This window comes from Alosa alosa, chromosome 12, assembly GCF_017589495.1.
Source record: "Alosa alosa isolate M-15738 ecotype Scorff River chromosome 12, AALO_Geno_1.1, whole genome shotgun sequence".
In the NCBI taxonomy this organism is placed as follows: domain Eukaryota; kingdom Metazoa; phylum Chordata; class Actinopteri; order Clupeiformes; family Clupeidae; genus Alosa; species Alosa alosa.
In genome coordinates, this window is record NC_063200.1 from 18,765,641 (window position 1) to 18,790,228 (window position 24,588).

Below are 24,588 nucleotides of genomic sequence, written 5' to 3' on the forward strand. Positions count from 1 at the left end.
AAATGTTCAAAAAGATCATTTTTGAAATATTAACGATTTGGGTGGGCACTTGCCCAACTAGCTTCAATGGGCATTGGGCACCATGCAACCTATGTCCATAAAATTTTATTTCACCAAGATTTATGTTTTGTTTACTGGCCCATCCACCGATTTTGCAACTACTGCAGTTGTCAGAAATAAATGTAGCAGCCACAGCAAAATGTTGTTGTCAAAGCTGCCATGTTCAGATGTGTGTGTAAATAAGGGACTGGATCAGACACACCCCATATTACCTTGTATGGGACAGGGTCTTAGTGATATAATTTCAGTCTGGACAGCAACTGCTGGCAGCCAACTAGTCAAGGGCAAAAGGGACATGGCTTTATGATCCAAGGGGTAAGAAAATGTCTTTTGAAATATCTTTAATTATATATATATATATATATATATATATATATATATATATATATGTATGTATGCACATAATTTGGCAGAGTCTGTGGGACATTTCAATAAGCAACTGTGTAAAGATCTACCAAGGTTTATCGAATCTAGCAATGGCCTTATAGTCATATTATAGGGCTTACATGTTACAGTATTGTAACAAATAGTTATCTTTTAAACTTGGCAATCCAAGTAGTATATTATTGCACTTTTCAAATTATGAAAGTGTTTCTTAATGTCTGATGTTTTACCTACACAATATTTCTTGTATTTTCATGCCACCATTAAAATGCTGCTTTGTAAATTTGTGTTGTTGTTTGACCCATAAAATATTAGATTTAAATAATAGATTGGGTTTGGTCAGGTGTACATAAGAAACAGGATTGCCACAAAGATACAGCTCAGTTTATATATGGATAGCATTTATTACTAATCTAGAGGAGAACATTATTTTTTAAATGTATGATCTATTGATAAGGACTTATGTGGGAAGAGGATACTGCCAGCAGTAAATGCTTAGGAGGAGGGTTGAAAGCTCGCTGTCACACTAGAAATAAATCACTTACAAGTGGAAGTCTTAACAAGCTGCTGATATCCACAAAATGACAAGGAGAGAAGTTGTGGATCTCACAGCACTGGCCAAACCCCCTCCACATCACAGGTATGACCCTTAGGTCATCGACTCTTAAATGCAGTTTCTCTTCATACGCATAAATATTTCATTACCAGGGTTTGAACATAGTTATACTTGTTATCCAGGGATATTTATAGGGGCCATTTCTGTCATAATTAGATGTCAAATAAACTAAATAACAGCATTGTTTGTTACCATTAATAATAATGATATGAATACTGTCATTAATGGTAACTGCTGCTTTGAAGGGAGTTAATCCACAGCTTTAACTGGTTCTGAATTATTTCCAGATTTCCAGAAGTATTTGGAAACACAAAGAATGAAGAAGCTGTTTCAAAATGTAACTGAATGTGACAGTGTCTGATGTCTGAACTTCTGTTGCTTCCTGCTAGCTGAAGAAAATAAAGCCTGTTTCCAGCTTTCCATCCCTTACTCTCCTTAGCAAATCACAGTCTTACATGCTCTATCTTTGGTTAAACAATGATTGAAACAATGCAATACAACATACAAAGTCTGACTGGTCTGAAAAGCTTGAACTAACTGCAAAACAAAATAACAAAGTCACATGGAATTACAAGTGTACCAAACATACAATATACTTAGTTAATAGTTGTGAATAATTGGCTACATGCACTCATCACTCCCATGGGCAGAATTTCATAAAATTTGGTATAAATATGGCACCAATGTAAAATTTTGAGGACTTTGAACCATTATATCACAAAATATTGGCACAAGCTTGATTTGGTTTCGAATTTTTATTGGCCTTTGGCTGGCAATTTGTTCAGCAACCCAAGTCAATATTTAGGAAATGTTAACAAATCAAGTCTATGCATGGCATTTTTACAAAAACCAAAACGTTGGTAGGACTGGTAATCTGGCAAACTGCAGCATTTTCCCTTAAAAGGATATTTCATTTGTGTTATTCCATTGAGTCCAAAAGTCAAAAGGGACAGTGTCAGAGGATACTTTGTTGAAATTTCTGGGGAGGGGGGATCAGACTAAGACTATTTATAAATGAAACTAAGCACCATGTCTGCTAATCACTCTGGTGGCTATTTGGAAATATGATTAGCACTAGGACAGACAGCATGCATTTGTCCTGCACATGTCCTGTAGTTTTGGATTGTAGTAAGTATTTTCCAAATGGGACCACAACATATCCCAAGAGTGTTCTGAAGATAGCTTAGCAAACATAAAGTGGAGGAATATATGCAGACATGACTGCAAAATCACCAAGGTCAACTGCAATATCATCCTGATCATTATTCTAATAATATGCTCTATGTAATAATTCAGCAGTGAAATAAGTTCCCCCCAGCATCAAGGACATCAATTAATATCATTGACATAGTTTTGAGCAGATGTGAGATTTGTTTGATGGGCATGACATGTAATAATTTTCAAATAGCCTATGATGTGTGTAGGCAACATGTTACTCAGATACATATTTTAAAGGGTTACAAAATAAAAAAGGAAATAAACCTATACTGGCGTTTTAATTCCCTTTTTATTAAATTAAGCACATAATGTAATGCAACATATATGTAGGTCTTCCTTGGCAGTAAGTACACATTGTTACAAACATGACTTGTTGACACTAACATGTCCAGACCTTACAAAAATATGACTTACAGAGGGTATAGCTAGCTACGAAACACACGTCAACATCAGTTGGAGCTTAAGGTATAACTCACATACAACGTAGCATGAAGAAGATTTTGGGAAACATCTTTCTGGTTCCTGCTCTGCCGGATCAGGACTGCATTTAGTTGTTCAGCAATTACTGTGGTAACAGTGGAGACTTTAGTTACAATGGTAAGAGATTTTCGCAGTATGATAATTGTCCCCGGAAAAAAGCATCTGGAATCATTGAGTAGGACATGTCTGACATCAATACTTAAAATGGGATGGAAAATAGTCAGAGACCACTCTCCTCCTGCCAATACCCTTTTCATCCCTCTTCCTTCAGGGAAAATGTTAAAAAGCATTACAGACAGATATTCCAGATTCACCAACAGCACATATCCCCAGGCAGTGGGGAACCTCAACACACATCATCCCTCAGTATCTGATCTGCACATAACCTGGCTATGTCCCTTTCAGATTCTAGCACTTTTGCTTTATGTATTTCTCTTTAATAGGTGCCCAGCAGACTTTCTGTATGCGTTTTAAGACATCTTGTATTTTATCCATTTGCATTTTGTACTCCTTTCCGTGATATACAGTGCTGTGAGAAAGTATTTACCCCCTTCCTGAATTATTCTATTATTGCATATTTGTCACACTAAAATATTTCAGATATATGGCCCTATGTGAAAAAGTAATTGCCCCCTTAGTAACTAAATTAACCAATTCATTTACTTCACTATGATTACTGCCAACCCAATTAAATCTAAACATCACTTAAAGGTAAACTATGCAGTATTGGCAATTTCCTTTCTGTTTTCTCGGTTTTTGCTTCTTTTTCGCTGGCTCCGTCATGACGAATGTCTGAGAAACTCCATCGCTACCTTTTTCTAGCCGGTGCCTGGCGTGTACAGCGGGGAAAATAAGTATTGAACACGTCAACATTTTTTTCAGTAAGTATACTTCCAGTGAGGCTATTCGCATGAAATTTTCACCGGACATTAGTATTAACTTAGGTAATCCACACATATATAAAAATCCAAACATTAATGTCTAAAAGTAGTGTTATGAGTAAAAAAGTGGAATGGCACAGGGAAAAAGTATTGAACACGCTAAGAAAAAGCAGTACACAAACGGAAGGAATGGCAAAGAACAGGCTATGCGTTTGACAATGAGTTGTTAACAGAACCAAGACATATAGCCCAGCAGCAATCTAGGTACTGATCGTTATTTATTGAAGGGGCCACCAGAGGAATTTTGAGTGCTTCAGTTGGAAGTTGCATGACCCTCTCTTGTCTGCTAGAAATTGTTCAATGACCCTCCGACAGAATTGTTAAAAAGACATGACCCCCCCTGCCAATTGTCTTCCGCCCGCGCCACAGCCACACACTTTGTGATGACGTTCTTAAATCAATCTTTCCCGTGAGCTTGCATGCTACCAGTCCTTCCTTTTCAAATGTGTTGCGCCTGTTTGCACAATTTCACAAATAATCATATGTGATTAATAGTATGACAAAAATCCCTGTGCACGGGACCGAAAACGATGCATGCCAACTTTTTTCCGTGTTTATCACGTATTTTAACTTTCCCCGCTGTCTTGCCGTTTTAATGTTTTCCGTAGAATATCCCATATTTTAATACTCTCAAAACAGCCCTGCCATCGGGCCTGTCTCTGTGTTGCCCTGTTGCTACCCCTTGCCCTTCCAACGAAACAGATGTCTTCAAATCATCGTTTTCCTTGCTTGAAGGCGAACTTAGAGTGATGTTAACCTATTTAAGTTTAACGGGCGCGATTGTCGTGAGAGCACGATTCATTGGCGCTTGCATGTTGGCCTTATGTCTCACGTGCGCACCTGAGGCTACTCAGCTGCAAGAGAAATAATTTCCCCTGTTTGTATGTTCACTGCAGGTTGGCCTACCATAAGTTATCAACTCTGCACTGTAGACTGGCTATTTATATTTTTCTGTGAAATAAGCAAATGTATTTGTTCAACTTTATGAAGCAGAATTACGCATAGGGTACTTGGAACATAATACATTTGACAAAGGACAGATGAATGTTGCTAGTGACAAAATATTAACTTTCAGTGTTTTACGATGTCTTTGTCATGGGGAAGTGTTTTTCCCCATGCATTTATTAGGTTACTGTCAGTGACTGCCGTGAGAGAAGCGGGTTCTGTGTTTCGTTCATGTCAGTGACTGACGCGAGAGAAGCGGGGTCTGTGTTGTGTTGTGTTGTGTTGCGTTGCGTTAATTTATTTTCATTGGGCATACCGTGCCGTGCCGTCCACAGCTCTTCAGTTCTGACAAAGCCAAAATTACTCCTTTTGAAACAATGAGTGCAGGAAGCGCGTTTGTATGGTTATATTGCTTGACGGGGGGTCCCAAGCAGCTTTCAGCTTTCAGCCATAAGGCTACTTTGAGAACATTTCAATTCACCCGACACAAATATTCAAAATGTTGAAAACTATTTCGGCATAGCCTATAAAGCAGTTTAATTAAATGGAATGTTAGTTGTAAACAAACGAGCTACTTGGTGAGGATTGGCCTCACAGATGCGCTCGTGCCTTAGATGGCAGGAAAAATCTTCACGATAGGCCTATTAACTAACCACCCGATTCACGTTGGCTGGGGGGAAAGGGGGCCATCAGACAATTGTGCCCAGTTAATCCGGCCCTTCCCCAAAAAAAAAATCACACCTTCCCACCTCTGACAGCTTAAAAGAAGTCAAGAGGACTCCTTACTCACAGACCTATTCACAAACCTGCGTTTTGAAATCCTATGCAGCTACAGGAGCTTCCAATCGGGAGGAAGCAATTTTGCATTGTAGGCATAACTAACATGCAATAACGCCGCCAACAACAACCAAAACTAGGCTAATCATTGTCAACATGTAAATTAAATGTAACATTAGTGTGAATCAAATTAAAATGTTCTCTTTTGCAAACGTAGGCATAGTAACAGAATAATTTAATAATGTTACAAAGATACTACATCAATCCATTATGTTTCATTGGGCTACTAGGCTATTTGTTTTGCCTTGATTCATTTAGGCTAGGGCCTTTTTATTCAGGGGCCATATTCACAAAGAATTTTAAGGCTAAAAGTAGCTCCTAACTGGCTTAATTTAGGAGCAACTCCTAAAAATAATGGGCGTGTCACTCCTAACTTTAGGACTCCAGCATTTTAGACCTAAATGTAGCACCTAAGTCTGGGACAGCTTAAGTCGAGAGGACTCCTAACTCACTAAGACCTATTCATAAACAGCTTTTTTGTGGCATTTTACGTTGCGATGTTTTGAAATAGCCTATGCGCAACAGGAGCTTCCAATCGCAAGGGAACAATTTTGCATTCATAAAAGGGATACAATAACGCCACCAACAACAACCAAAACTACTCATTGTTAACATGTAAATGAAATGTAACGTTTCATTGTGAATCAAATTAAAATGTTCTCCTCTTTGCAAACGTAGCCTAGGGATATGGTGACAGATTAATTTAATAATGTTGCAAAGGTAGGCTACTGCATCAATCCATAGGCCTATGTTTCATTAGGCTACTAAGCTATTTGTTTTGCCTTACTCTTTATTCATTTAGGCTAGGCCTTTTTATTCAGTTATTAATCATCTTCCGTCCTTCTCACTACTTGTGTAGCGCACGCATTCTCCGACCTGTCACCTGTCAGTCATCATCGGAAGAGAGGTGTTTGGAATTCAGCGTTACAATCGTCAGCCAATCAAGGTGGTCACTTCAGTCAAGCTCGTGCATGAGTAATGACGTCATCCATAGCCACGAAGACTCACTCCTAGTTTAGGAGTTGTCTGAAAGGCTTTGTGAATAACTTTTAAGAGAAAACTCCAATCTAAAATCTTTAAGTGCGATTTAGGAGTAGCCTACTCCTAGTAGTAAGATAAAGCCTTTGTGAATAGCCCTACGGCCCCAGTTATTCATCATCTTCCGTCCTTGTGTAGCGACGCATTCTGAGACCTGTCACTCATCATCGTAAAGGGAGGTGTTTGGCCAGCGTTACAATCATCAGCCAATCAGCCAATCAAGGTGGTCACGCTTGCCCATTTACCCAAATTAATGGTTGAATATTACTGATGATCATTGTTATTTAAGAACATGCAGTGTCGTGGGGTACCAAAACATCTTGCTCGTAAAAAAGCATCATAACGCACATTCTGGCGGGTCTGTTATTTACTGTAGGCTGCGCAAACCACATGCCTTTATTTTGGGCAAGCCTGCATTCATTCATTCATTCAACCTTTATTTATTCTCGGAGGGTCATTGAGGGAAGCCCTCATTTTCAATGAAGCCGAAATTACAGAAGCGAAGCAAAGCGCTCCACAAACAAGACAACATTCGAGGCCTTCTGTTGAAGAATTTTTATATAAAGCCTGCGCTGACAGTAATCCTCCTGCCCCTGATAGGCCTACCACAGCTGTGGATAGTGTGGAGTGTTCAAGTAATAACACAATCCAATGTGTGTCTCAATTGTCCCCCGCTGACCACCTCACACATTTCTCTAGATTTTGCAACGAACTTACATGACACAATGCCATAAAATATGCCAGTTTTAGGACACAGAATAATGTTTGTAATGATGCCAGGTATTGTCGAAGGTGCATGGTGAAGTGAAATTCTTACTTTGGAAAACAAACATTTGCCGATATCATCGCCGATCATCAGAATATTGCAACAGATTCTGTGTTCTGGACTGTAGGTAACTTGTTAAGCCAGTGGTTCTCAAACTTTTATTTCATTCCCCACTTTGATCAAGGGGCATGACTGATGATAGTGGAGATAACGTGTTATCCCGAGGCTTTTGCAAGTCAACATCTTCGACAGTAGTCTATTAAAAATATAAGTTTTCGATGTCCCAAACGGAGAGCCATACTTTAATGTTTTTAACGATCTCTATGCTACTCACAAAAATGTAGGCATGGGGACATGATGAAGTAGGTTATCCAACTGTCGTGTGTTAAATTATTGTGATTACGAGCCAGTGGTTTTCAAACATTATGCGTGACTCGGACATCTAACTAAATGCAACAGGCTCATATCGTCCTCGCATTCGCAAAATGAGGACCAGTGTTTTGTCAAATTGCAAATAGCTATTCGTTTTAACTATTTTTTTACAAAAAGCACTTCATACTATCTTAATCTTGGAATATGGGGAGGGAAGTGGCGCGTCTGCAGTCAGCCAAATATGAATGTAATTCTGCGGCATAAAGCAGATGTAATTGTTTATTGTACAGAAAAATAAAAATGACATGTCAAGCAGTCAATTGACTACATTGCAGTCAAGAAGTAGGGCAAATTAATTTCTGAAACCAAAACGTGGGTCATAGTTGTCTAAGCCTCTATTAAGTAGCCTGTTAAAAACGTCGCCAGATATTATTAAATCGGCAACAACATTGTTTTCTGCAGAAGCCTACCCAAGGCTACAGATTAATTCTGAACAGTTATTTCTCTACTGGCTCAATTATCACACCACTGTTTTGATTTGCGTAGTTGCGTTAACCCCAACACTGACAATAATGTAGACAGCAAATTTCGATTTTCGTGTAGTCAAGCCTTAAGCCATACCCAAGTAGCCTAAATCGAGGTAATGTTTAATTATGCATGATTTATTTTGTTATTGAATTCGTAGGCTGGGATTACTCTCGCAACAATTATGTAAGGGACGGCAGGCAGAGCGATGTACAGTGGCAGAGCGACGCACAGTGGCTGAAAGTGGTACTAAAGCTTCACGCAGCTTCACGCCGCGTAATGCGCGAATGCGAATGCGAAAGCGATGCCCACTGTATCTGTGCAAATTGATATAAGCTGGGTTAGTACATACTGGTGGGCTATAAAAAGTTTTTTTGATAGCAAGGTGTCACACAACAAACATTTCATGATGGGTAAAAGCAAAGAGCTCTACCAAGATCTTTGCAACCTCATTGTTGCAAAACATATTAATGGAAATGGTTACAGATGCACTTCAAAACTTCAGAATCATCCAGCAAGCAGTATTGGAGCCATTATTTGCAAGTGGAAGGAACATCACTACATCATCAACTGGCCATGCACAGGATCTCCTTGCAATATTTCTGACCAGGACGTCAGAAGGATAGTCAGAAGAGTAGCCCAAGAGCCAAGGACCACTCTGAGAAAGCTCCAGAAAGATTTGGAGGCAGCAGGTACAATTGTTACAGAGAAAATCATAGGTAATGCACTCCACCGCCATGGCCTCTATGCACGCTCATCCCGCATGACTCTATTGCTGAAGAAAAACATGTCAAAGCTCGTTGAAAGTTTGCTACACAACATTTAAACAATCCTATGAAATACTGAGAGAATGTATTCTGGTTAAAAATGTAACTTTTCGGATGTCATACTACACACCATATTTGGAGGAGAAATGGTACTGTGCATTACCCTAAAAATACCCTACCAACAGTGAGGTTTGGAGGTGGTGGCATCATGGTGTGGGCTGTTTTTCATCTTATGGTACTAGCAGACTTCATACAGTTGATGTCATGAGCATTCTCTCTCCGTGGTAACAACCTTAATTGAATTCAATTCTCTGCCACTCACTCTCTCTCTACTCTGCCTAACGAGCTCCACCTGGCTCGGCCCTGCTCTGCTCTTGTTACCTGGCCAGCTGCGCTGCATTTCCCACTCACCATCCTCACCTTGCCCCACTCTGCTCTAATTACTCTGCCAGCTGCACTGCATTTCTCCACTAACCTCTCCCAGTATATAAAGCCCTGTTTTTCAGCCAAGCCCTGTCAGATTGTCTTCAAACCTGGACCAGTAACCTGCCTGCCTGCCTGCCTGCCTGCCTGCCTGCCTGCCTGCCTGCCTGCCTGCCTGCCTGCCTGCCTGCCTGCCTGCCTGCCTGCCTGCCTGCCCGCCCTCTGACTCCTACCTGTGATTCGGATCCATTCTTGACTGCCTCCCTGTTCTACTGCCCCGGTTATCCCGACCTGCCTTCCGGATCTTCTCGATTACTCTCCGATCTTCAGCCCCCCCGGTAACTCGAATCTGCCTTCTGTCTCTCACCACGTTTAGTGCCTAGCCCTGGTCTGTACTACTGCCTGCTGTTTATCTTGCTGTTGTGTGTGTGTGTGTTCCCCCAGGCCTCCGACCACCAGACGAGCGAGCCCAGACGCGTCACCACCCTCAGCCCGAGACGCCGCTCGATCACTGGGGGACACACACACTCCGCACCTTGGACTGGAACCCCCCGGAAACTTGGTGACCCCCGGAGCCCAGGTAACCCACAGGACCCTGAAAAACCCCAGAGCCCCTGGAACCCCTGGCACTCCTAGCACCCCTGGAACCGGAACCTCCAAGACCTCACGATTCTCTCACTCCTCTTCCCCCCTGACTCTGAATTTGAACTTGCGCTCTTGGGTCGTCTTCTGTCCGTGACCGTTGAAGGAATGATGAATGGAGTAATTTTGTTCTGGGAAAATCTTTACATCCACCAGGATGAGGATAAGACATGGCTAGACCTTCCAGCAGGACAATGATTCAAACCATTCAGCAAAGGAAACTCTCAATTGGTTTCAGAGAAAGGAAATCAAGGCCCTGACTTCAATTTAATTGAACAGTTTTGGAAGTTAACTAAAGATCAAGATTCACAAGAGGGACCCCTGAAATCTTCAATATTAAAGGACTATCTGTTTAAAAGAATGGGCCAAACGCACACCAGAATACTGTGACTGATTAGTTTCATCATACAGGAAATGCCTTGAAGCTGTCATTACGAATAAAGGCTTTTCCACAAAGTATTTAAGAAATTTCAGCAGGCGTGTTCAATACTTTTTTTTCCTGTGTTATTCCACTTTATTGCACATAACTCTACCTATGGACTTTAATGTTTGGATTTTTTTATATGGGTGGATTATCTGACTTAATACTAATGTCTGGTGAAAATTTCATGCAAATAGGCTCATTGGAAGTATACTTACTGAAAAAAATGTTGACGTTCAATACTTATTTTCCCCGCTGTATGTGTATTTGAATGCAGTAAAGCAATTTGTTACACTCGTTATACTTCCTGACACTGAGGCTGCCGGCCCGCCGGCCCACAATTGCAAGGGTGGTTTTTCCGCTCACAGGCGCTAGGGGGAAGTGAGATGGCCACCATTCAACCCGAAAAAAGTAATATAACCATTCCAATGACTCTGAAGCTGTTAAATGAAGGTAAATTAAGCTAAAAAACTTGCATATTAAGCTAAAAAACCTGCATAGTGTACCTTTAAATAGAACTTGTCTGCCAATGTGAAGTTGCCTAAAAGGTCTCAAAAAGCAGTACATGATGTGATCTAAAGAAATTCACAAACAGATGATAATAAAAGTCATTGACATCTATCAGCCTGGAAAGGGTTACAAAGCCATTTCTAAGGCTCTGGGACTCCAACAAACCATGGTGAGAGCCATTATCTACAAATTGAGAACTTGAAACAGTAGTGAACATTCCCAGGATTGGCCAGCTTACCACAATTCCTCCAATAGCGCATTGCATCAACAACTCATCCAGAAGGTCACAAAAAAACAAAACAGACTAACATATAAGAACTGCAGTCTTTGCCTGAATTAGTTAAGGTCAGTGTTCATGATTCCACAATAAGAAAGAGACCAAAAGAGAGGGCAAAAATGGCATCCATGAGATCTGCTGCTGACCAAAAAGAACACAAAGGCTCGTCTCACATTTGCCAAAAAACATACAGTAATGATGACCCCCAAGACTTGGGATAATATTCTGTGTACTGATGAGGTGTCATTATATCTGGCACAGTGTTGCGCGGGTTTGGTCACAAGCGGCCCGCGGTCGCCCGATATTTTAATCAACCCGACCGCAACTCGGACCGTGAATATTAATTAGGACAAAATTATACCCGACCCGCTTATTTACAAAATGTGTGCTTTTGGTTATAGCCTGCATGCAGTGTGACAGTAGGCCATTTCTGTAAAACAAACTAATTTATTTGCGAAACTTTATGCAGTAGAACTACACGCAGTAGGCATGCAGGACATAATCTTTGCGCAGGAGAGAGAATGAGAATAAGAGCGCAAGCATGCACGCAACCACCAAGGATTAGAACACTAGGATAAGATTTGAAGGCCATGGACATACATTTTTCTTTCGAAAACAGAAATGGTGAGGCAAGGTAGGCAAGAGAGATACACTGCTGGTCAAAACGTTAGTGTAAGAACTGGTTTATAATGCTGAATGAAGCACAAAGCTTTACTAAAGCACATCCACTGTTTAAAGGCACAAACACAACGAACTAAGGTAACTTTTATGCATGCGCGAACCTATACATACCGGTAGATATGGCTGTGTAGTCTGTGCCCATTTATTCCTGCAGGCTGCCCGCTTTGGCTGTCATACTTTTAAATGGCTTCGCAAGAAGTAGGCCTACATAAACCATAACTTGTACTACTGTCATCTTCTTTAAGAACTTTTCCCAATATTTCTCATAGCCTGTATCGCTTTTCCTGAAGGGGTGTCTTTATTATTTTAAGTCGCGTCAGCTTCTTTACTGTTGACTTTACTGTATTGATGCTTTAATGTATTGATGCTAGCCATCTCGTGATATTTTAAGTAGGCCTATTTGTAGAAAATATATATTTAATTAATTTTAACTGACCCGCAGGCAAATGACCCGAATATCATTAAAATATTTTGTTTATGACTCATAAGCGCGGGTGACCGCGGTCATCCGCGGGAGACCGCTTAATTTCGGGCAGACCGCGCAACACTGATCTGGCATAAAGCTAACTCAACTTCTACAATAAGCATCATACCAACAGTCAAACACGGTGGTACTGTAGTAGTCTGATGGTCTGGTGCTGCTTTGCTGCTTCAGGGCCTGGGCAACAAATGTAAGGTTTTGGAGTGGCCTAGTCGAAGTCCCAACTTGAATCCGATTGAGATGCTGGGGTGGCATGACCTTAAAGGTATAGCCTACTTTGCAGGTTTAGGTATTTTTGGCGAATGTAGAGCTCCCTCTAGAGTCGCGATGTATTTAGATGTTACTCTGCTATTGTAAATAGCAAACTTCACACAACTTATCCCCCTGTACACAATGCAAACGCTTTTGTTGTGGAGGTGAAGGATTAACAAAAGGCAAAAATCTCCAAAGAGTTACTGTATATCTACAGACAAGGTAATGTTTCACGATTCTCACGAGATTTGGCGGTGCCACTCTTGGAAGTTGCATGGCTGGTTTTCTCGGTAGGGACTCGCTACGTCTATGCTGTATAGCTATGCTAGGTGAACAATTCGCCTCTTACAAGTTCGTTTACCATCAAATTGGCTTTGTAAAGGTGAAAATCTCGCATAGTATGCTCAATTCATGCTCAAAACCTACCAATATGGCAGAATTAAATTCTACTCTGCAAAGAAAAGTGGAACGAAATTCCTAGTCTGCAGCAATGTAAACGACTTGTTTGAAACGTTTGATTGTGGTTGTTACCACCAAGGGTGCTGGCTCAACCAGTTATTAGGTTTAGGGGGGCAATTACTCTTTTCTCATGGGTTATATAGGTTTTGAAAAGCTCATTACCTTCAATAAATTAAATGATAATTTAAAAGCTGCATTTTGTGTTTACCCGCGTTGTCTTATATGTCATCAAAATTAGTTAGATGATCTGAAACATTTAAGTGTGACAAATATGCAAAAATAGAAGAAATCAGGAAGGGGGCAAATACTTTTTCACAGCACTGTACATTATATCTTGTATGTATGGGTTGTGTATGTTGTACTGTCTGTATGTATGTTCTGTCTGCTGTCCTGAGCCTAACACCTAATTAAATTCCAGGCAATGTTCCATCATACTGCAAAAATCCCAGGCATTGTTCCATCATACTGGCAATAAAGCATTGACTTGACTTGACTTAAAAACTGAGATGCCCCCCTGCTCACCTCCACCTGCCACTGCAACCACATCCCCACAGGCCTTCACAATCTCCACTGGCTTCAGTCAAACACAGGATCAAGATTTTAACTGCATAGAAATAGGGTCTTCCGATATTACTAGAAATTAAAAGAGAGAGAGAGAGAGAGAGAGAGAGAGAGAGAGAGAGATGTATTATATGGAGCACAACACCACTGTCAGTGGACATGAGCTCATCCTGTCAAGGACAAAGGCCCTGGAATGCCACTGCAGCTTCCTCCCCACTGTCACTGTCAGTGGACTTGAGCTCATCCTATCAAGGAAAAAGGCCCTGGAATGTCACTGCAGCTTCCTCCCCACTGTCACTGTCAGTGGACTTGAGCTCATCCTATCAAGGACAAAGGCCCTGGAATGTCACTGTCTCCCTGTCCCCAACAATCAAGCTCGGGCGGAGGAAAATCCCTCCCCCTCGTCCATTAATTCCGTATAACAGGACACCTCTGTGGCCTTTATCCCTTACTTATTAACCTGTTTAAGGGCCCCTCTAAAGGTCTGATCCTAGAACTGCCCCTGCAGAGGAAGGGGTGCATGACTTAATATATATGACATATTAACAATAACTCTGTTTGAAATATTTATAGTTTGAAATCATCAAAAAGACACATTACTAAGATGGCAGTATACAATAATTAAAAGAGCATTTTATATGGCAATATTATTTCATCTCACCAAGATTTATATTCTAATGACCCAGCCTCTGATTTTGCAACTGTTGCAGCTGTCAGAAATAAATAAAGCAGCCACAGCAAACATTTTGTTGTCAAAGCTGCCATGTTCAGATGTGTGTGTGAATAAAGGACTGGATCAGACACACCCCATATTACCTTGTATGGGACAGGGTCTTAGTGATATAGTTAGAATCTGGCTAGAGATGCTGGCAGCCAACATAACAGGCACACGGGATAGCTTTACGATCCAAGGGGTAAGAAAATGTCTTTTGAAATATATTTAATTATTTATATATTTGCATGCACATTAGTGAAATAAATAAGAGTCTGTGGGACATTTCAATAAGTGCTTGTGTAAAGGTTGCTACATGTTGAAAATATGACACTGAATTGATCTAATCCAGTAATAGAGCTTAGGCTAAATGATAAAGTATTGTATCAGATTAATAACTTTCAAACTTTGTAATCTTAGTAGCCATATGTTTGCAGATTATTAAAGTGTTTCTTAATGTCAGAAAAAAAACCCTAGGGGCTAGCTACTAGCAGATTATTGTCAGTAATAACGTCAAACAGGTGCTTGTGAGTTAATTCAAAAAAGGAAAGTAACAAAGTCTCTCTGTTATAAAGTCTTTAATTAAACATGGCAACTAGGCCATGTGCTTTTAACTAGTTGGCAAGTTTAATTAAAGGCTTTTTTTGTAGATTTGTGTTTCTTAATGTCAATTTTATGTTTTAACAGCACAGTATTCTTGTGTTTTCAGGCCACCATTTAGATGCTGCTGTGTAAATTTGTTTGGTTTGACCCATAAAATATAACATAGTAAGAATAAACAATGATTTGGTTTGGTCAGGCACAAGATTGCCGCAAAGATACGGCTCAAATTATATGTAAATTGTTTATTGTTAATCTAGAGGGGGAAATTATTTTAGAAACGTAGGATATATTAATAATGACATATTTGGGAACATGGTACTGCCAGTAGTAAATGCATAGGGGGAGGGTTGGTAGCTGGTTGTAACACTGTCAATAAATAATTTACTTGGGGAAGTCTTAACAAGCTGCTGATAGAGTGTCGACAACATAACAAGGAGAGAAGTTGTGGATCTCACAGCACAACTGCTCTTAAATGCAGTTACTCCTCTTACACACAAATGTTTCATTACCAGGGTTTCAATAGTACACATGTTATCCAGGGATGTTTATAGAGGCCATTTCTGTCATAATTAGATGTCGACCTCTAATAAGGCAAGATGTGTTTGACTGATGTGTTTGGATCTATTTAAACACCACCTCAACCTCACTGTCACATAAAAGGGCAAAATAGATGGTTTACCTCAAAGTGTCTTTCTGCGTCTTTTTTTGTGACTGACTCATTTTGTAAAATGATTTTGTGTGTATTTTAGCAGATTCATTTATGGGATATATTAGGATTTAATAATATTAAATAAATCATTTTAATAATTAAATAAATAAAAAAACATTTGAGCTGGCTCTTGAGCATAATACATTTCATGACTGATAAATACATGACATGACAATGAACTTGAACTTGAAAATCCCCTGTCACTTCCTGATGCATTTCTCAAGATTTGTACAAAAATAGATGTGATCAAAGGCACATCACACTCACTCATTCACTCACTCATATCCACTACAAGATCACACAATTGTACCCCCAAGGTACCAGTTCACACCAAGGACTGACATTATTTTAATCAGCCTAGTTCCCATGGTAGAATTTCATAAAATTTAGTATAAATATGGCACCATTGCAACCATTGGTTTCGAATTTTGATTGGCCTTTGGCTGGCAAGCTGTTCAGCAACCTAATCTGACAAACCGCAGAATTTTCCCTTAAAAGGATATTTTGTTGTGTTAGTTCAATGAGTCCAAAAGTCAAAGGGGACAGACTCAGAGGAGGGGGTGGGGGTATCAGATTTAATGAGAATTTATAAATAAGGTCAAGCATTGGGCTGAAACTAAGCACCATGTCTGCTAATCACTCTGGTGGCTGTTTTGAAATAGCTCTGCTTAGCATTGGGACATAGAGCATACATTTGTCCTGTGGTTTTGGATTAGTAAGCATTTTACAAACAGGACCCAAGAGTGTTCTGAAGATAGCTTAAACACAACGTGGATGAATATATGCAGACAAGACTGCAGAATCACCAAGGTCAACGGCAACATCACCCTGACCATTATTTTAATCATATGCTCTATGTAACAATTCAGCACTGAAATACATTCCCCTCAGCAAGGGCATCAATTATTGTCATTAACATAGTTTTGAGGATGTGTGAGATTTGTTTGATGGGCATGACATGTAATAATGATCAAATATTATGTGTGTAGGCAACAGATTCCTATTTCAAGGGGTTTAAAAACTAAAGAAAATAAATTTATTCTGACATTTTGTTTTCCTTTTTATTAAATTAAGCACAAATGTAATGCAACATATATATAGGTCTTCCTTGGCAGTAAGTGTCTTGCACTTAGTGTCTGAATGTATGTGTTTGTGTACCGTATCAGGCTTGTCTTTTGTTTGCCATTTGACAATGGCTCATTGGGTGTTTTTGTGTCCTTGTATTTGTTATTTTTGTGTGTTTGAGAACATCATTACAATGAGCCTATCAGTCACTTGAATAATACAATAAAACTAAAGAGGAATCTACCACACTTTGGCCAGCATGGAGAGCAAATGACCAGGGAGCAGTTACCATCCAGCAGTCCTTTACAGACCAACATAGATCCAGTGCAAAGGACGAGTGAATCTAACCACGCTGGAGTGCTGCTACAGCCATGGTACTGCTTGCCCAAACTTAGCTTTGTATAAGTCCAAAACTCTTTCTACGTCAACTAAGGAAAGAACTAAGATAGAGAGTGTTTTCACATTCTCCATCACAGTCTGGTTTGGTAACTTCTCAGTCGACGATGGCAAAGGCGCTAATTTGTCAAGGCAGCATAATCATTGGGCAGGACTTCCCTAACATCAATACTTAAAATAGGACGGGAAATAGTCAGAGACCACTCTCATCCTGGCAATATGCTTTTCATCCCTCTTCCTTCAGGGAAAAGGTTAAAAAGCATTACAGACAGAAATTCCCAATTCACCAACAGCACATATCCCCAGGCCGTAAAGAGCCGACATTGAATGATCAAAAACGACTGGCTTCCAGTCAAACACAGGATCAAGATTTTTCCTGAATAGAAATAAATACGGTCTTGTGATATTACCAGAGGTGGACAGTAACTAAGTACATTTACTTTATTACTGTACTTAAGTATGATTTTTGAGTGTATCTGTACTTTACTTGAGTATTAATTATTTTGGAAATATTACATTTGAAAGACAAATATTGTACTTTTGACTCCACTACATTTGAAATATGTGCATGAAGTTACTTTTAACCACATTTGATTATTTAAATGCAATAATGTGATAGACCATCTTGACGTTAATTTTTTCAATAGTTTAATTTGAACTTGGCAGAATTGGCTGTGGTAATGATGGTGACAACAGTCTTCATCAGAACATCCTCCATGTAGCCTGGGAGAACCCAGATGAACCTGTTAGCAATTGAGATTTGAGAAGTGGTCTGGTGTTAACCAGGCTATCCTCCATGATCATTGCGAAATTGGAATGAAATTAGACAATCACCTGACATTTACCACATAGCTAGATCTTTAGCCTACATTATTAAACTATAAATAATCTACTCATAATTGAGTTATCTGGTTTTGTATTCAGCAGTGAAAATGTTTTAGATTTGTAACAGAGAATGAATAATGATTTAAATGATATTATTGCATCCATTTGAACAGTTGCTGAAAAGTTATGAAAATAGGTAAAATGTTTCTGTTGGATGTAAGGAACTGAAGGTCTCTTCAAGTTCTATGACCGACAAAAGGATCAGGATATACACTCTAATGTCCAAATAAACATTACATTTCAACAGTGATGGGCAAGCTACCAGCTACTCTACAATAAATTCAGCTTCACTACAAAGAAGCTACCACCCATAAAAATGTAGCAAGCTAAGTTACAAACTGTCAAAAGTAGCTTGATAGGCTACATTGCACAAGTCAATGCAATTTTAGTGATCAACACAACTGTCAGTCAGATAAAGGCTAAAGTATGATGTATGCATTGAACAATAGCCCAATACACAAAACCTGTGTTCGTTGTATTGGATGTCGTTGACGTTGACGTCGACAGGAACTTTTTCTTTGGATTACACAGAAGGCATCTGAAAATATATTTATCTTCGCTGGTCTCGACTGAAGTGACGTACTTTTGAAGGTATGGCCACGGGGTAACATGTTCATGCTCTTCGGCTCTCTGCTATTCTATCTTTTCCCTCCAGTGTCTGTACAGTATGTGTGTGTGTGTGTCGCTTACTGTCTATGGTGTGTCGTCACCGTCAGTGTTGGGCAAGTTACTTCAAAATCGAAATGTATTATGCATTACTTATTACTGTCATTTCAAAGTAATTTGTTACATTATAATATTACTGTCTCTGAATTGTAAGGCATTACACTACTATTGCATTACTTTTAAGTTACTTTCACCAAAATATCTGGAAATATGGATTTGCCATTCGAAATGCAGTTTATTACGCTCAATCATAGTCAGAATTTTGTTAAAAACCGACAAAAGGTCAAAGTCTGGTAAATTGTGATATAAATACTGTAACTCTAAGGCCTAGGCCTGCTCATTAAAATCAATAGAGAGCCTACTATATTGTAAATCAAAGCTTAAAGAAACTGTATGTAAGATTGTGGCCAAAACTTGTACTGCAATCACTTTCAAACTAATGTAGAGCGATGTATCCCCTTCCCCTCCCCTCTGACTGGCAGAGCTGGCAACACGGATGCCGAAACACTACTGACTTTGTGATTAGTAGATAGGTGGAGGGTGGCGCATCAGGCCAAAACACAACATGACAACATCAATGTCAGTTGAGGGCTGCAACTCCACTTTTTAAATGACAATATCTTGGCCAGACTACTGTTGTCAGTGATATAAGTATTTGAAACAACATGATTTCTTACTGTGTAGTGACATATCAGGGCCATTTATGATTAATTGAAATACATGTCTTACATACGGTTCCTTTAATGAAGACATGTCAAGATGGTGGCCTACTGACCATTTTGGTGCCCTAAGTGAGTGGTTTTGAGTGAGTGACATTTAAATGATAACTCAAAAACCTAAAGTAAAATAAAAGGTATATTATTTACAGACCATTACTGTGTGTTTTTAAACATTCATGCTGTTTTCTTATAAATGGTGCACTGTCACTTTAAGAGCATTGATCTTTACGTTCTCATAATGCCTTTTTGCCAGCTCTTGTTTACAAGCCTTCTTTGTTGAGTTACATTGATAGCACAATATTAACAATAATATGCACAATGTTAAGTTGTTTTAAGCAGCCTTCATTGCTTTGGAAAGTATGCAATAACATGTTGCTTCACATTTCGTTTTGCAAATAAAAGTGAATTATGAGCCTGGTATCCACCTAGCTATCTGAATGGATTATTTTTTTGTCAACTCGGCATATCATGTGCTTCATGTAAATGCTTGGAAAACGAATTATTGAAGACCCACCAATTCCATTCTAGCACTACGTGGTGGAGATTGAGAGAACCCAAAAAGTATCAAACTTGCATGTACCATGGTGTTAGTGCATTGTGACATTGTAAACGCTATTGATGAAGAGTGAAATGCAGTTTGCAGTAAAGCTACTATTCATTGGTTACATGTGGGTGCCCCCTCTGTCCTTTGGTGCCCTACGCAAAGTGCGTGATGCGCGTGGTGGGAGCGGTGGCACTGCCAGGCTACACAATCTTTTTTCTGCATTTCTATCCCTTTATTCTCCTTAAGTTCAATTGTGAATTCAAGTTCACAGCTCAAAGCTGACATGCACTAGAAGTTTGTGTTTAATCAAGAATCAAAAAGATTAGCCTGGCACCACTTTAGATGTTTCATTAAATGACTTGTGCTATTTCGCGAGGCATTGTGAGATCTTTCGGTTTCGCACAAAGTGCACTAACTATTATGTTCTTCATATCCTTGTCTCTGAGTGTAGGCGTATGTCCATCCCGCAAATAGAGTCCGCTGCAGCCACAGTCATCTTCAACCAGTATCAGGAGATAAAGTTCTACTATTTTGCGCTGATTTTTCTCCTCTGTTGTTCTCGCGGTGGTGTTTGCGAACATGTATCAAAACAAAACACTGCTTAATTTTTGGTTAAAATGCATTGTAACACGCGTTACTTAAGTTTGTACCGAGTAAAATATTACCCAAATTTTTTTGTAATGCCTTACATTACCGCGTTACTGCAAACAGCAATATATTACAGTAATTACATTACTTTTGTAACGCATTCCTCCCAACACTGGTTACTGTGAACATTAGTCTGTTTGGCCTATGCATGCGCGTGTTGTCGACACAGAAACATCCTGTTTTCCTAATTTATGTGTTTGATGGCTGCAGGGAAACGCTGTTATATGTGAAATGTCAGAAATGTCCAGGAGAAATTAGCCTTCGAGGACGCTACTGCGCTACTTGATCAATAAAAGAGCTTAGCAACTGAAAAGTTACTTGGTTTTGTATGACGTTTTGTACGACGTTACTGCCAAGCTACTGACACATGTAGTTACTACTGCCCATCACTGCATTTCAATACATTAAAAAGGAAAAATACATGTACTTCTGAATACGTAAGTATTTTTTAAAAGCAAGTACTTCTCTACTTCAATTTAAACCGCATAGCGGTACAAAATATGACCGCCGCTCAGTCCTGTACATCTGTTCCGCGAAAATAAATCACACTTCAATTTGTCTCCATATTTTACTCCATCCCCCACTCTTGAAACTTTTGTGTATGCTTGTTTGGCATGCCTGAGTGTGTGTGTGCAGCTGCACAGAAAGTACCCTACTGGTGCTGAAAAGGTGAATAGATTGTAGAATAGCCAAAGAAGATGTAGAATTGTTATAAAACCTTTAAAATCTCTAAACAATCACAAGTAGGGCAGTTCATCACAGTTCATCCATTGCAACTGGATTGATGAAAGGTCACTTACACCTGTAGGCTACATTGTATTTGGGAAAAGCAAAAGGTATCAGCATAATGTTTTTTTTTTTTTTTTTAAACAAAAACATCTCTGTCAGTTCCATGCCGTTTTCAACAGCTATCAAAAACAAAGGTCATTTTTGGATGGATGGATTTTTTGTGAATGTTTCTTCTTCTACATAAGATTTTAGTCATCTTTAGTTCATGTAATACTTTATTGTCAATGCACAAATTAAGTAACAGTAGTCCAGAGGTGGAAAGTAACGAAATACATTTACTCACGTTACTGTATGGAGTAGTTTTTCTGTGTATTTTGTATTTTTTAAGTAGTTTATAAAATCTGTATTTTAAATTTTACTTGATTACATTTTGAGTGAAGTATTGTACCAGCTACATCAAAAATCCCATCCGTTACTTGAGTAAAACAAAAGTTAAGACTAACGGAAACGGAAGGGAGAGAAAAAATGGCCTTAAACCACTAGCCAAGTGATAATGATCAGCATGTAGGCTAGCCAACAACAGGACATGAATCAAGCTGGCGCCATGCAGTCTTTCTGAAAGTGATGGAGATGGATCACGAGATGCATCTACATGTGTATGTATTTTCCGCTATTTCAATGGGTTGTCTCAGTTCGTTTTAGCACTAATGATTGCGGAGACATTCAAGCAAACCCCATGGGATTTCGTGTTTTGACGTTTGTGCTCACCTTTCTTTGGAAAGAAGTTTTTAGCAGTTGTTTCCTCTGTCTCTCTTTTTCCTGTTTTGGCCTTTGTTTTTGGTAACCTGACTTGGCTTCCTTGGAGAGACATTGTACCAGCAGCACAACAATTAGCGGTCCACTAGGCCTACTAGCGATGCTCAACTAAGTAAACAAAAGATAGACTACTTATGAATCGTGCAGGCGGAATAAACAATTTAGCTCTTTAGCAAGGGAGAGTGAGAGTGACCTTAGACAGTTTTCACTATGTTGTATACAAAATCACAATCAGTCAAACTTTAAATTTCGTCTGACATTCATTTTGACATTTAAAGTAAGGAAAGAAGTTAAAATATTCAGGTAAAATAAATATATGGTGGAAATAAGTATTGAACGCTTAAATGTTTTTTCAGTAATTAGCCTAAACTTCCAGTGAGTCTATTCAAAATGTTCACCACACGTTAACACACATATAAAAAATCCAAACATAAGAGTTATGTGTAATAAAATGGAATGACAGAGGAAAAAAGTATTGAACGTGCCTACTGAAATTTCTTCAATACTTTGTGGAAAAGCCTTTGTTTGTAATGACAGCTTCAAGACATTTCCTGTATGACAAAACTTATTAGTCACAGTATCAGGTGTGCTATTGGTCCATTGTTCTAAACAGATTCCAGGGGTCCCTCTTGTGAATCCTGATCTTTAGTTACTTTAGAACTGTTTAATTGAATTGGCTGCCTTCAAGTCTTTCTGGAGCTTTCTCCGAGTGGTCCTTGGCTCTTGTAATTGACTATCCTTCTGACTCCCTGGTCATAAATATGGCCGGTTGATGATGCAGTGATGTTCCTTCCACTTGCAGATAATGGCTCCCATGCTGCTTACTGGAAGATTCTGAAGTTTTGAAATGCATCTGTAACCAGTTTCATTGATATGGTTTTGCAACAATAAGGTTGCAAAGGTCTTGGAAGAGCTTTTTGTTTTTATCCATCATGAAATGTTTCTTGTGTGACACCTTGGTAATGAAAAACCTTTTTATAGCCCATCAATATGTAGGCTACTAACCAAGCTTATATTAATTTGCACAGATAGAAAGGATAAGTAGGCTACTCTCTAACTACTTACAGATTCCAGCTCGCTCCTTCCCTTTCCTTGCCTTAGTGCCTTTTCTTAGCGTGTTCAATACTTTCCCCCTGTGTTATTCCACTTCATTACACATGACTCTACTAATGGACTTGTTTGGATTTTTATTGTGTGGATTACCTGAGTTATTACTAATGCCTGGTGAAAATGTTGTGCCCCATTATTCCACTTTTCAAGGGCCCCTCTCCTCCATTGGGGCCCTATACTTCCCACTTTTCCCCCTAGTTTGACGCCCTTTAATCTGCTGAACCTTCTGCTCGTTTCCAAATATAAAAAAACTCCCTGCAACTCAACATCAGTTTTACCTAGCTCGAGTTGCTGCAGCTACAGCGCTACACACTGGGAGCATGAACATGGCTGCTAGCTGCAGCAATTCGAGCTAGGACCAAAGTCCTTTTAGGCAAGTACCTCCACTCGGCGGCCATATTGCAACGCTTTTTGGGCACTTATCGGGCATCTATTTCTGCAGAAATGTGTGTTTGTAAGGCTTCACGACACCAAAAAAAAAGTAACTAAGTAACTTTTACTTAAAGTACATTTTAAATTAACTACTTTTTACTTTTACTTGAGTACATTTTCAGGTCGGTATTTTAACTTGTACTTGAGTAATATTTCATCAAAGTATTGGTACTTTTACTTGAGTACAATATTTTCATACTTTTTCCACCTCTGCAGTAGTCTGAAACGTTATTGTTAATGCACAAATTAATTAACAGTAGCCTAGTCTGAAACGAAATGCTGTTTTACATCTAACCAGTGGTGCAAATAACTGACATGTCCAAATGGGCCTTGATGAAATGCGTCGCTAGACTGTTCATACACATTTTAACGGGCCAAAGTTGAAGAGCTTTTGTCCGTTATTGTTAGTGCAAATATAGGCTGATTCATGTTCCCTTGCATTGTTTAACTGAGGTCCATGGCTAGTCTGGCTTTCATCAGACCAAGCTCAATCTTTTAAGAAATCAAAAAATAAATAGCGGGCAGATCAGGCTGGGTTCACCCAGCCTAGTCCATAGGCACCCGATATTGTTTAATTTTCCGATTGAGATATACACGCTCTGGCTATTCTAAATGCAAAATGCATCAGGGAGTTATGACAAAACGGTAACTAACAAACTAGATCCTAATAGAAAGCTGTTAGCTTCCCTAAGCTACAGGTAGGATTATAAGGTAGGCCTATTTACAACATAAATTGTCAATAGGCTATGCTGGCGACACAAATAAAATCTCCTTTGGAAACCAATGGCTTACGCCTTACAGTATCAAGCGGACTTAAACTGTCATATCGTGGCGAAAAGTTGTAATAACATTCACGCAGCTCCATGAGTCAATGAAAGCGCGAATGAAGTAGCCACTT

At 39.4% G+C, this 24,588-nt stretch overlaps 2 long non-coding RNA genes across 2 annotated transcripts; both read left to right on the top strand.

Moving 5' to 3' along the window:
• The first annotated feature begins 227 nt into the window (after window positions 1-227).
• On the top strand, window positions 228-1,482 carry LOC125304490. The gene is made up of 2 exons (XR_007195240.1): window positions 228-375; window positions 902-1,482. It is a non-coding gene; the product is annotated as an uncharacterized LOC125304490 (long non-coding RNA).
• Window positions 1,483-14,482: 13,000 nt separating this feature from the next.
• Window positions 14,483-15,656, top strand: LOC125304498. The gene is made up of 2 exons (XR_007195252.1): window positions 14,483-14,570; window positions 15,078-15,656. It is a non-coding gene; the product is annotated as an uncharacterized LOC125304498 (long non-coding RNA).
• The last annotated feature ends 8,932 nt before the right edge of the window (window positions 15,657-24,588 follow it).